Source organism: Hipposideros armiger, unplaced genomic scaffold (genome assembly GCF_001890085.2).
Source record: "Hipposideros armiger isolate ML-2016 unplaced genomic scaffold, ASM189008v1 scaffold_10, whole genome shotgun sequence".
Lineage (NCBI taxonomy): Eukaryota > Metazoa > Chordata > Mammalia > Chiroptera > Hipposideridae > Hipposideros > Hipposideros armiger.
Window position 1 is genome coordinate 4,679,146 of NW_017731360.1, and position 11,001 is coordinate 4,690,146.

Below are 11,001 nucleotides of genomic sequence, written 5' to 3' on the forward strand. Positions count from 1 at the left end.
AACCATCAGAAGCCTTCCAGCATGAAAGTCAATTTTTTTCTGAAAACAAAGTGTAAAAGTTGTTGCAAGGAGGCAAGATTCTAGATGATGAATATTAGTAAAGGAAGCCATATATGGATAGAGATGAAGGAACAGGCTTCTTGGAGAACTCCTCCTGGGCTGGAGGGCTCTGGGGTTATAGGAGTTCAGATCTCCTGGACATGAGATCCAGAAGACGCATCTGCCAGCTACGCTGGGTACTGTTAGACAATACATCTGAAACTGTGAAACCAATCACACGAAACTGTTTCCAGGACCAGGACTCAGAGTAAGGATAAGCTGCCCTGAAAGGAAACAGGTTGAAATTATTTTAAAAATCTAGACATATTTTAAACCATATCAAGCAGAGCTCTGATTCTTTCATACATTGTATTACGTACACCACAAATGTAGCCTGCAGACACAAAGGAGGCCACATTTAATGCTCAGATTACCATAAGCTCCAAGCTTCCACCTGGTGAATTACAACATTTATAAAAGAAGATCACAGTCTTCTCTGTCATACTCTGTTACCTAGGCCCAAAGCAGTTCTTATTCCCCGAGCCAATGATATCTCTCGACAAAACAACTCAATCAGCTGTTGGTTGTAGCCCTCTAACCAGTGAGGCTTAAACCTGGCATCTGGAATTAGAAACGAGGGAGGAACAGATAGTGTAGCATCTCTCCCTTCGGCTCCTTCCATCTCTATTCTGTACCTGACTCCAATGAACTGCCATGTTCCTCCCACAGTTTCTCAATAAATATAAATAAATGTAAGTGGGAAACAGTTTGTTCATTCAACTAATATTTATTGAGTACATATATACTAGGTGCTTGAGTTTACAGTTCAGTGGAGATGACAGAGAATAAAAAAGTAAACACAAGTGTGTGTGTGTGTGTGTGTGTGTGTGTGTGTGTGTGTGTACATCTAGTGATGAGTGCTATTCAAAACTATCTGGATGAAAATCAATTGATGTAATCCATTACATTAACAGGCTAAAGAAGAAAAACCATATGATCATATTAATAGATGTGGAAAAACATTTGACAAAATCTCAAACACATTTATGATAAATACTATTAGCAAACTGTAAATAGAGGGGAACTTCCTCAACTTAATAAAAAAAATTTATAAAAACCTACAGTTAACAACATACTTAATGGTGAGAAACTAGATTCTTTCCTGCTAACATCAGGAAGAAAGCAAGGATGTACCCTCTCACCACTCATTTTTAACATTGTACTAGAATCCCTTTCTAATGGAATAAGACAATAAAGAAAATAAAATGTGTACAGATTGGGAAGGAAGACATAAAACTGTGTTTGTTCACAGATGACATAACTGTCTATATAGAAAATATCAGAGAATCAACAAGAAAAAACTCCTTAAATAATAAGTAACTGCAGCAAGGTTTCAGGATACAAGGTGAACACACAAAAACCAATTGCTTTTATATAGACAAACAATGAAAAACTAGAATTTGAAATTAACACAGTATTATTTACATTAACACTCAAAAAATGAAATGCTTTGGTGCAAATCTAACAAAATATGTATAATACCTATATGAGGAAAGCTACAAAACTCTGGTACTAGAAACAAAAGAAGATATAAATAAGTGGAGAGATATTCACATACATGGATAGGAAGACTCAGTATTGTCAAGATGTCAGTCCTTCCCAGCTTGATATATAGATTCAATGTAATGCCAACCAAAATCTCAGCAAGTAATTTTGTGTATATAGACAAACTGATTCTAAAGTTTATATGGAGAGGCAAAAGACCTAGAATAGCTAACACCATATTGAGGGAGAAGAACAAAGTCAGATGGCTGACACTTTCCTCCTTCAAGACTTACTACAAAGCTACAATAAATGAGACACTGTTGGATTGGTGGGAAAACAGACAAATAGATCAATGGAACAGAATAGAGAGACCAGAAATGGACTCACACAAATAGTATAGTCAATTGATTTTTGATGAAGAAGCAAAGACAATACAATGGAGAAAGGATAGCCTCTGAGAAAAATGGTGCTGGAACAACTGGACAATCACATGGGGAAAAAAATGAATCTAGACACAGAAGTTACACCTTGTACAAAAATTAATTCAAAATGGATTATAAGCTTAAATGTAAGGTACAACTCTATAAAACTCATAGGAGATAACATAAGAGGTTGTGACAGGTAAAAGATATATATTATAATCTTCAGGGAAATCACTAAAAAAAATACTGCACAGAGACATAGATAAAAAGCCAAAAAAAGCAACCAAAATGGAGAACTAAAATATTTAATTAACCTAAAAAAGACAGAAAAATGTAACAGAGAGAAAAAAAAAAGATGAGACAAATGAAAATGATCGTCCGGACTTCCAATCCACATATGAGTAGATGGAATAGACCCATTTTTCCCTGATCCTCCTCACTAATTACAACCATAAACCCTGGAAATAGTGCGAGAGATAACTAACGGAGAACGCTAATAAGAAGGGATGACTAGGTAGTAAAGTCGGAAGAAGAAGGTGAGCTGGTATGCCATACCAGGGCTAAAGGAACAGCACAACGGCAGGGTGTCTTGTGCCCCCACTCCCACCCGGGACTCAACAAAGGAAGGCCATACAGCCCAGCATTTTCTGACAAGCAATTTAACAACAGAAGGCAGTCCAGGTAGACTTATTCTTCCCCTGATTGACTAGAAGTCTGCTTGGGCAAAGCCAGGTGAGCCCCACATCTTCAATAAGAAAGATAAGATGGTCAGGGAAGGAACTCTCTTTCCCAAATGGGTCTAAGACTCCCCTTTTCCACCAAAAGATATTGACGCCAGTGGGTAAACCATGGAGGAGAGACCAAGATACGGCAAGCTGAAAGCCTCTTTTCCCTGGGGTTGGAGACCCTCCTTCTCAAGGGTGAGCAGGCAGCACTAAAACAAAGGGACCCAGTCATGGTGAATGGTGTGGTTCAGGAAGTCTCATTGTCCCCAAACAACCAAATTCTTCTCACCTTCCCCGAGAAACCAGGAAGTAAGGGGATCCCACCACATCACATCCCCCCTGAGAGACACCGAGCTATATGACCTGGGGAAATCCCTTTCTCCCCATCAAGCAGCACCAGTAGGAACCAGTAGGAGACCCAACAGCACAGAATAAACCAAGCAGACGAAAACACCACCACAAAGGCTCTGCCAATTAAATTGCCATTGGAAGCATGGTCCAAATAATAGGCAAAGGCCCACATGCTAACCCTAAATAAAATGACTATCTGGTGAAATAAAAGAGTTAAATAGAATCAAGAGTCTCCTAACATACTGGAAAAATATGTCTAAAATACAAATAAAAATTACTCATTAAACAAAAACAAAGAATATCACAACTTGAATTAGAAAAAAACAACTGATGCCAACCTTGAGATGAATCAGCTGTTGGAACTATATGAGAAAGATTTTTAAGTAGCTATCATAAAAATGCTTATCAATTAATTATAAATTTTCCTGAAACAAATGAAAAAAATATATAAAATCTCAGCAAAGAAATAGAAGTTAGACAAATAATCAAATGAAAATTATAAAACCAAAAAATACAATAACAAATGAAAAACTTGCTGGATGGGCTTAAAAGTAGAGGCGAGATGACAGGATACAATTGGTGAACTTGAGGACAAAACAATAGAATTCATCCAATCTGAACAAAAGAGAACAAATATCCTAAAAATAATAATAAACAGAGCCTCAGTCACCTGTGGGACAATAAGATCCAACATCTGTGTCATCAGAGTCACAGGAGAGGAGACAGTTGTGTTGAAAGAGTATTTAGAGAAATATTGACTGAAAACTCCCAGAATTTGGCTAAACACACAAACGTACAGATCTAAGAAGCTGTACAAACCACAAACAGGATAAACTCAAAGAAATCCATGCCAGGGTACTTCATAACTGCTCTTTTGAAAATTTGAACAACTCTTGAAAACAGCCAGAGAAAAAGGACACATTTCCTATAAGAAAATACCCAATCAAATGCAGATTCCTCATCTGAAACCATGGAGTCCAGAAGGAAGTAGCACAATATTTTTCAAGTGATGAAAGAAAAGAACTGTTAACCATGAATTTTATAACTGGCAGAGCTGTTCTTCAGAAATCAAGAGAGAAATAAAAACATTTAAAAAAAATTAAAATTATTTGTCACTAACAGACCTACCCTTGTAGAATGGAAAATGAAGTTCACCAAACAAAAAGAAAATATTAAAAGAAGGAATACTGGAGTTTCAGGAAGAAAAAGGGAACAAGGGAAAAAGCAGAATTATGGGCACACACAATAGACTATCTTTTTCCTCATATATCTCATAAATAATATATGATGATTAAAACAAAAATTATAATACCTGATACTCAAGACAAAGGTATANCAGGATTGTCCTCTATCACCTCGGCTTTTCAACATAGTATTGGAAGTCCTAGCCAGAGCAATCAGGCAAGAGAAAGAAATAAAGTCATCTGAATTGGGAATTAAGAAGTTAAATTGTCACTTTTTGTAGATGGCATAATGCTATATATAGAAAACCCTAAATACTCCACCAAAAAGCTATTAGAAAAATAAACAAATACAGTAAAGTTGCTGATTACAAAATCAACGTACAAAAATCCATTGCATTCCTATATACTAACAATAAAATCTCAGAAAAAAATTTAAAAATCCAATTCCTTTTGCAATTGCAACAAAAAGAATAAAATGCCTAGGAATAAACTTAACCAAGGATGTGAAGGACCAATACACTGAAAACTATAAGGCATTTTTAAAAGAAATTGAAAAAGACACAAAGAAATGGAAAGACATTTCATGTTCATGGATTGGAAGAATCAACATAGTTAAAATAGCCTTACTACCCAAATCAACATGCAGATTTAATGCAATCCCCATCAAAATTCCAATGGCATTTTTTAAAGAAATAGAATGAAAAAATCATCAGATCTGTATGGAACCACAAAAGACCCCACATAGCCAAAGAGATCCTAAGAAAAAGAATAATGCTGGAGGTATCACACTCCCTGATTTCAGCTTGTACTATGGAGCAAAACAGCATGGTATTGGCAGAAAAACAGACACAGAGACCAATGGAATAGAACTGAAAACCTAGAAATAAACCCACATAAATATGGACAGATAATTTTCAACAAAGGAGCCAAAAACATACAATGGAGAAAAAAAAAGCCTGTTCAATAAATAGTGCTGGGAGAATTGGAAAGCCACATGCAAAAGAATGAAACTAGACTACTATCTGTCACCATGTACCAAAATTAACTCAAAATGGATCAAAACCATAAACATAAGACCTGAAACAATAAACTACAGAGAAGAAAACATAGTACTAAACTTATGAACCTTGGGTTCAAAGAGGATTTTACCTCAAAGGCAGGGGAAATAAAAGCTGAAATAAATGAATGGGACTATATGAAACTAAAAAGCTTCTGCACAGCAAAAGAAACCATCGACAAAACAAAGAGGCAACCAACTGAATGGGAGAAGATATTTGCAAACATCGCCTCTGATGAGGGGCTAATATGCAAAATATATAAGGAACTCATACAACTCAACAACAACAAAAAAAACCCAACCCAATTAAACCCTCCCTTTTCTCTCTCCAGTTACATGTTTCTTCTGTCTAAAGTAATACTTCAACTTGGACCTCACTCCCTTCCACTTTTCAGGACTCTTCTTGATGTATCCATTGTATTCCAATATTGCTCAACCGCTCCTTTCCAGTGCCCTCCCAACCACATTGAAACTTGCTCAGGTTCCTCCATTAAAAAATAAATAAAATTTAAGGAACCTATTTTTCCCTCTACCAGATCTCTCCCTTTCTTATTGAAATGTTCTGAAAACATTGTCAACACTGCTTTTGTCTCCAATACTTACTGCTCACTCTCTCCAAACACCAGCGTGGTCTTGCTTTTACCATGAACCTGCCCTCACCATTGTCACCAATGACCTCCATTTGGAATGCCAATGGTCACATTTCAGTCCCTATGCCCACTGGATTCTCAGCAGCCCTGAGGCTGTTAACCACTTCTCCCTTCCAGAGACTATCTTCTTGGCTCTGTAAAGTAGGCTCTGCTGGTTTTCTCATGACTTCTTAGGCTAGTCAGTCTTCCTCTTCTTGANATGAGAGTGTGAAGAGTGTGAAGAGAGAGCAAAGGTGCCAAGGTGAGTCTTGGGGACACAGAGAAGATCACACAAAAGTTCAACACACAGCAACTGGGTTGAGAAGGGGAAACCTGTGAGAAGACTTAGAAGTAGCCAGAGGAATAGGGGAAAAACAGGAGGGGGGGGGGAGGGAGAGAGGTATTATGGATAGTGTTTGGAGAAGGAGGAAATAATCAACTGTGTTAAATGAAGCTGAGAGGGTGAGTAAGAGTAAAATGAGGCAGTGGTGTCTGCAGGATTTGGTAACAATGAGGTTGCTGATAACCTTGACAAAATTTGGAGCAGTGGTAGCTACAGCTACACCCAGACTATACTGAGTAAAAGAGTAAAATAATAACTGGGAGATGAGCAAGCATAGCATATTATGTGGTCATCTCTTTCTAGAACTTTGCTAGGAAGGGGGGCCAAGAGAATTGGGGCATAGAAGGTTTGCAAGAGGAAAAGCATGAAGTCGGCCACTGGGAGAGTGGGAAATGAGGTATCGGGAGAAGTATGGGATTGCTGGCCACTGATGAGCATCCTTTTAAAGACAGGCTGATTTTGATGTGGGATCAGTATATTTCTTAATGTAAATCTCAGTAAAGGAAGGGGTCAAATTAAAAGTGAAACAAAGCATGGAAGTGTGATGTACTTAACCTGCTTGGATGCAGGCATGGAGAAGACATGTGCTTGAGTTCATCCATAGTTGAGATTTCTCAGAAGAGTATAATAAATGAAGAGATGAACAAAGGAGTTGAGGCTCTTTGCAATGACATGGTTAAAACAATGGGCCACAAAAATCTCAGGGATAAAGTCTCAGTGACAAAGGGATGCTGACGGAGGGTGGAAAAGTATACGTGTGTTGGAAGGCGAGAAACAATAATTGGGTTTCAGAATAAATGATTAGTGGGGGACACTTGAGAAAATGAATGTAAGGATAGGTTGTAATCAGATGGCATGGTACTGGAATTGTAATTTTGGAGGCATCAGGTACCATTTGGGGTGATATTTTAGAGTCCAGGAGGAAGCCTTGAGCATCAGTTTGGGAGTGGAAGAAAGTGTCTTTGGAGGATGAGGAGGTATAAAAACCCAAAAGATGGGTGTATTAGTTTGCAAGGGCTGCCATAACGAAATACCACACACAAGGTGGCTTATACCACAGAAATTTATTTTCTCATTGTTCTAGAGGCTACAAGTCTGAGATGAAGGTGTTGGCAGGGCTGTTTTCTTCTAAGTCAGCTCTTTGGCTTGTAGATGGTTGTATTTTCACTGTGTCCTCACACAATCACCCCTCAGTGTGTGTATTTATGGGTGTGCTCTAATCTCTTGTAAGGACACCAGTCATACTGGATTAGGACCTACTCCTATGGCTTCATCTTAACTTAATTAACTCTTTCAAGGCCCTATCTTGACAAAGATTCTCTCCTTGACCAAACTCTAGTCAGCTACTCTGAACTCTCTTCTCAAATAGGTCCTAGGTTTTGGGCTTCCATGTCCATCTCTGTATTGTCCAAGTTTAGCAAGAACCCTACTAAGTCATTTTTATCAGCATCTCCCACCCTCAATATCTGATCTCCCTCTATATCTGATAGGTTCCCCATCCTCCACAATCTGCCAGGTTGCCTGCAGCAAGAATCTCATGAGGTCATTTTAGACAGATGCCCCCCTTAACCCTGATGCTTCACCTTAGTAATTTTCCATCCACTAATCCCCCTGCCTGGTTCCTTGGCTATAAAATCTACACTTTTCCTTGTATTCAGAGTTGAGCCCAATGTCTCTCCCCCACTGCAAAACCCCACTGCTGTTGTCTCCATACTTATCGTGATAGTCCCGTTAAATAAAATCTGCCTTAGCATTCTTAACACATTCTTGTCATGGATAATTAGTTTAACAATCTCCAAATGAGTCACATTCTGAGGTACTGGGGGTTAGGACTTGAACATATGAACCTGGGGAAGGTCACAATTCAGCCAATAACAATGGGGTATAGATGAGTCGGTTATGTGGACTTCAGCGCACTCAGCCACTAGGACATAAAAGAAGATAAAGAACCAACAGGTCTTCAGTAAAAGGAGAAAATCACCAGATCAGTGGTGGCAGCAATGGGGTGCGTGAGGGGAGCTGAGAATACCCTGATGCATGAGTCTTAAGAGAGCAGCCACTTTTGAAAAGACACACAGAGAGAGAGAGATCGTCTGGAAGCAGCCATGAGAAGTAAAACAGATGACCAGGTCTCCCTGCCTAGTCCCAAGGCCTTTGGAGATAATCGTTTCAGGTTTGTAATACTAATAATAATTAGTATTATTATTATTACACACCTGAAAATACAGTTCCCAGATGAAAGAGATGCCTCAGCAGTGATCTCCTCAGGTAATAGCCATGTTTTCTCAAAGGCAGGTGGTGGACGGGATGTCGGGAGGAGAGGCTGAAGATACAGAGGAATTTGNTATTATATATATGTAATATGTTATACATTATATATCATATATCATACATAATAAATAATAAATAAATAATACAATCTGTAAGATTTTAAAGGAACTAGGTGATACTGCCAAACATTTTGACCTACTGTAGAAGAAAACACGTAATACTCAGGGCATGTACAATGTTCACCAAGATAGATAACATATTGGGCCAAAAACAAGCCTCCAAAAAGTTTTGAAATATTGAAATCTTACCAAGAATATTTTCTACCCCACATTAGAAATAACTAATAATAAGATACCTTAAAAAGCCATAAAATATTTCCAAATTCAATAACACATTTCAACATTGCCTGTATGTCCAAGTAAAAATCATAAGAAAAATTAGAAACGAGTTCACACTGAATGATAATGAAAACACAACATATTGAAATTTATAGCATGCAGCCAAAGCAGTGCTTACAGGGAAATCTATAGCTTTCAGTGCTTATATTAGAAAGATCAAAAATCAATTATCTATATTCACACATTTAAAAGCTATAAAAAAGGTACCAGTTTGGGGTAAGATGGAATTGGCACCTCCATCCTGCCTCTCCCACTGAACGCAGCTATAAAACTTGGACAGATTTTATCGAGCAGCAATTTGAGGACTCTGAAAACAACAGCAAGCAGACTGGGGAAGAGGACAAGAATTCAAAGTACCTCTGAACTGGTGGTGAGTTTACCAGATTTTTTTTTTCTAGTATTCCCTCACTTAATCTCCATGCAGTCCCCAAACCCAGAAGAGAGCAGTGATGTGCAAACAAAGAGAACTCCCAGAGAAGCCATCTAGTTCTAGCTCAAAGAGTGGGGAAGGTAACTTCTAATACTTGGAATGAGCACAGAAATTACTGGTTTAGTCTCAGGAGAGCGGGGCAAGATATCATTGCTTTCCCCATTGCCTGTCTGTCTGTTTGTCTTCATGTAACTTGGCCTTGGATGCTGGTGCAGTTATAGAAGCATGTGGCTGAGTGGGGTAACTAAAGCTCCAACTTGCTGGAGAACCAAAATCGAGCCCCAAATCATAGAGAGGGAGGAGCTGACAAAAGCCATCCCATAATGTTGTTTTGAACTTTTGGGCTCACCCTCAAATTGCACATGTGTGAATTTGATGGTAACTAATGCAATCAGTATATCAGAGAATTGAAGAACTAAACTAACAGATAGACCAAAATCCAGGTCCAAGACTAGTCTCTGGGTGGCACACATGGGGGAAAGATTCAAACAGTACTGCCAATGCTCTGAAAGCCGAACTAAGTTGGAACAATAGTCCACAGAAGGCCTGTATTTGAAGCCTGATGCTATCCAGGTTAATTGCCTGCTAAAACAATAATATCAACATCTGCATAGTATTTAAATAAGACTCAAAGTCCCATAACATAATATTCAAAATGTCTAGAATACAACCCAAAAAAGTACTCATAAAAAGAAGGAGGAAAAGCTCAGTTTTCATAGTAAAAGATAATTAACAGATGCCAACACTGAGAAGGCACAGATGTTGAAGTTATCTGACAAAAAGTAGCTCTTATAAAAATGCTTCAACAAGTAATGTAAACACTCTTCAAACAAATGGAAAAAGAAAAAGTCTCAGGAAAGAAATTTTGAACTGGAAAACATAATAACTGAAATGAAAAACGCAATGGATGGGTTCAATAGCAAAATGGAGATGACAGAGGAAAGAAGGAATTTGAGAATAGATCAATAAAAATTATTTTACCCAACCAACAGGAAGAAAGAAGGTTAAAAAACAATGAATAGAACCTCAGGGACCTGTGGGACAGCAACAAAAATGTCTAACATCTGATACATACTACAATATACTTATTAGAAAAGCAAAAATTCAAGATTGACAACAAAAGATTACCAAGGATATGGAGCAACAAGACCTCTCATATATTGCTAGTGGTGATACAAAATAGTACGCCTACTTTGAAAAAACTTCTGACAGTTTCTTATAAAGCTAAGCCTAGAACTACCTGGTGACCCACTAATTTCATTTGGATTTTTACTGAAAAGAAATAGATGTCCATTCAAAAAGTTGTTCGTGGCAAATTTATTCTAATAACCCAAATCCAGCAACAACCCAAATATACATCAGCATAAGAATGGGCTTTAAAAATTGTGATATATCCAAACAGTGAAATATCAATCAACGATAAAGAGGTAAGAGGGAGGGGCGTGGTAGATGAGGGTAAAGGGGATGAAATGTAGGGTGATGGAAAGAGAACTGACTCTGGGTGATGAACACACAATGTGATGTATAGATGATGTATTACAGAATTGTACACCTGAAATCTATGTAACTTTGCCAACAGTTACCATCCCAATGAACTTTAATTGAAA